The 4,031-nt window shown below is 52.7% G+C and overlaps 1 protein-coding gene across 2 annotated transcripts in view; it reads left to right on the top strand.

The window, feature by feature from the left end:
• shisal1 (shisa like 1) overlaps positions 1-4,031 on the top strand; it is a 46,874-nt gene that overhangs the window by 22,501 nt on the left and 20,342 nt on the right. The gene's annotated exons all lie outside the window — the stretch shown is intronic.

Below are 4,031 nucleotides of genomic sequence, written 5' to 3' on the forward strand. Positions count from 1 at the left end.
GGAGAATGTGGAACGGGGGGGCCGAAAGGCAAACAATAAGGGGTAATCCCAAATACTCACCCCAAAATAATTACAGATTGGACCCCCTGACCTGGGGGGGGAGATATTCCCTGGTGGGGGGGGAATATTGCTGCACTTTTAATTACCCTAGATGGTAAGATCTGGACTAAATGGGCTTGACTGGGGGCCCTGGGCCAAATCAGGCCAATCTGATTGTTAGCCCAGTGGCCAAGCTTCATAGACAATGTACAGAAGATTTGGTGATGGCAAAGACATCGATTTGGTATGTCGGTCCATAAAGGGATTTTGCTCATCACTATTCAGCAGAGCAGCTACCTGGTTACTAGGGTCCTTCAAACCTAGCAACCAGACAGGAGTTTGAATGAGAAACTGGAATAAGAACAGAAGGGCTGCCGGGGTCAGTGACCCCTATTTGAAAGCTGCAAAAAGGCAGCAAAGTAAAAAATTACGATATAAAAAAAATTACCCAATTGAAAAGACTTCTGCCGAGCGGCATTTATAGGGAGTAACGAGGGTAACGAGTAACAAATAACGAGGGAATATTCCCGGCTAGGAGCGGAATTCAGGATCCCGTGCGGCGCAACACTCGGGTTTATTTGTTGAAGGTTTTTTATTATAAACAGACTCCTGGTGAAGGAACACGGTGGAAACGTTGTGCAGCCGGATAAGGGAAAGGGCAATGGGTCAGTATTAAAGGGAAAGTACATTTGTCTGGCAGCAATCTGGCACAGGGCTCTCATGCTACTCCCCCCCCCCCCCCCCCCCGTTTTATATATGAATATGGACTGTTAATCTTATGTGTGATTGGTCTATAGTTAGTAACTGACAAGCCAATAAAATGCAAGATGGAGACAGTAGGGCAAGATGGAAACAGTAGGGCAAGATGGGGGCAGTAGGGCAAGATGGGGACAGTAGGGCAAGATGGGGACAGTAGGGCAAGATGGGGGCAGTAGGGCAAGATGGAGACAGTAGGGCAAGATGGGGACAGTAGGGCAAGATGGGGACAGTAGGGCAAGATGGAGGCAGTAGGGCAAGATGGAGACAGTAGGGCAAGATGGAAACAGTAGGGCAAGATGGGGGCAGTAGGGCAAGATGGAGACAGTAGGGCAAGATGGGGACAGTAGGGCAAGATGGGGACAGTAGGGCAAGATGGAGGCAGTAGGGCAAGATGGAGACAGTAGGGCAAGATGGAGACAGTAGGGCAAGATGGGGACAGTAGGGCAAGATGGGGACAGTAGGGCAAGATGGGGACAGTAGGGCAAGATGGAGGCAGTAGGGCAAGATGGGGACAGTAGGGCAAGATGGGGGCAGTAGGGCAAGATGGGGACAGTAGGGCAAGATGGAGTCAGTAGGGCAAGATGGGGACAGTAGGGCAAGATGGAGGCAGTAGGGCAAGATGGGGACAGTAGGGCAAGATGGGGACAGTAGGGCAAGATGGAGGCAGTAGGGCAAGATGGGGACAGTAGGGCAAGATGGGGGCAGTAGGGCAAGATGGGGACAGTAGGGCAAGATGGAGTCAGTAGGGCAAGATGGGGACAGTAGGGCAAGATGGGGACAGTAGGGCAAGATGGGGACAGTAGGGCAAGATGGAGTCAGTAGGGCAAGATGGGGACAGTAGGGCAAGATGGAGACAGTAGGACAAGATGGGGACAGTGGGCAAGATGGAGACAGTAGGACAAGATGGGGACAGTAGGACAAGATGGGGACAGTAGGACAAGATGGGGGCAGTAGGGCAAGATGGAGACAGTAGGGCAAGATGGAGACAGTAGGGCAAGATGGGGGCAGTAGGGCAAGATGGGGGCAGTAGGGCAAGATGGGGGCAGTAGGGCAAGATGAAGACAGTAGGGCAAGATGGAGACAGTAGGGCAAGATGGGGGCAGTAAAGCAAGATGGGGACAGTAGGACAAGATGGGGACAGTAGGGCAAGATGGGGACAGTAGGGCAAGATGGAGACAGTAGGACAAGATGGGGACAGTAGGACAAGATGGGGACAGTAGGACAACATGGGGACAGTAGGACAACATGGGGACAGTAGGACAACATGGGGACAGTAGGACAACATGGGGACAGTAGGGCAAGATGGGGACAGTAGGGCAAGATGGGGACAGTAGGGCAAGATGGGGACAGTAGGGCAAGATGGGGACAGTAGGGCAAGATGGAGTCAGTAGGGCAAGATGGAGACAGTAGGGCAAGATGGGGACAGTAGGGCAAGATGGAGATAGTAGGGCAAGATGGAGACAGTAGGACAAGATGGGGACAGTAGGGCAAGATGGAGTCAGTAGGGCAAGATGGAGACAGTAGGGCAAGATGGGGACAGTAGGGCAAGATGGAGTCAGTAGGGCAAGATGGAGACAGTAGGGCAAGATGGAGACAGTAGGACAAGATGGGGACAGTAGGGCAAGATGGAGACAGTAGGACAAGATGGGGAAAGTAGGGCAAGATGGAGACAGTAGGGCAAGATGGGGACAGTAGGGCAAGATGGAGACAGTAGGGCAAGATTGAGCAGTAGTACAAGGCAGAGAAAATAGAACAAGATGGAGACAGCAATGTTCTATGTCGGTGCCCAATATGCAGCCGTTGGGTTCTAGAGCCAGGTGTTGGGTTCCACTTTCTATAAAACATGGTGGCTGACAGAACATGTGTACTAACAATAAGCCCCGCCCTGTTTAGTATCTCTGGGAAGGAATTGCTGTGGAGGCTTCGGTGTTTGTGGCCGGCAGGTTCTAGTGTGCCCCCCGGGGGTATAAACTCACTTCAGCAGATCAGTCGGAAGCATTGGAGATGGGGCTTAGCCCCCCGGGGAGAGATGAGACGGCTGCACTCACATCTGATACGGGAAATTGCTCGAGTTGGAAACATAATCTGCAGAGATCAGAACCACATAATGGGTTTTTGTAAAGAAAAAAAACAACATGTCGGTGTGGGAATGAGGGGTAGGGGCTACAGTGGCACGGGGCTTTGTATTAACCCCTGAGTGCCCACAGGCCTAGCCAGCATTGCACTTATTAACCCATCATATTCCTAATCAAAGGGCAAGGAAACTACTATTCACTGCTGGGTACCAAGTAAATACAATAGCTTACTATTTGCCCCAGGGTGGCAGTTTGCTTCTCTACAAAAACACATGGGCTGGGGGTACTTGCCCTCTGAAAGCTGCCGTCTCTACTGCTTATTATAATTCATTGATTGGTTTCTCATTATTTAAACAAATATATTTACTGCTTGCCCTGCTGTCTCCGTCTTGCCCTGCTGTCTCCGTCTTGCCCTGCTGTCTCCGTCTTGCCCTGCTGCCTCCGTCTTGCCCTGCTGCCCCCGTCTTGCCCTGCTGCCCCCGTCTTGCCCTGCTGCCCCCGTCTTGCCCTGCTGCCCCCGTCTTGCCCTGCTGCTCCCGTCTTGCCCTACTGTTCCCGTCTTGCCCTACTGTCCCCGTCTTGCCCTACTGCCCCCGTCTTGCCCTACTGCCCCCGTCTTGCCCTACTGCCCCCGTCTTGCCCTACTGCCTCCGTCTTGCCCTACTGTCCCCGTCTTGCCCTACTGTCCCAATCTTACCCTACTGTCCCCATCTTGCCCTACTGTCCCCATCTTGCCCTACTGTCCCCATGCTTGCCCTACTGTCTCCATCTTGCACTCCACTGTCCCATCTTGCCCTACGTGTCCCCATCTTGCCCTACTGTCCCATCTTGCCCTAGCCATCTTGCCCTACTGTCTCCATCTTGCCCTACTGTCTCCATCTTGCCCTACTGTCTCCATCTTGCCCTACTGTCTCCATCTTGCCCTACTGTCTCCATCTTGCCCTACTGTCCCCATCTTGCCCTACTGCCTCCATCTTGCCCTACTGCCCCCATCTTGTCCTACTGTCTCCATCTTACCCTACTTGTCCCGCAGGCCCCATCCCGTCACTTTTTACCTCTGAACACAGACAGTCTCCAGGAGACAGTGGGAGACAGTGGGAGACAGTAGGAGACAGTAGGAGACAGTTCCCGGCTCAGACACACAGAGAAATGAAATGG

The sequence above is a fragment of the Xenopus tropicalis genome, chromosome 3, assembly GCF_000004195.4.
Source record: "Xenopus tropicalis strain Nigerian chromosome 3, UCB_Xtro_10.0, whole genome shotgun sequence".
Classification (NCBI taxonomy): Eukaryota; Metazoa; Chordata; class Amphibia; order Anura; family Pipidae; genus Xenopus; species Xenopus tropicalis.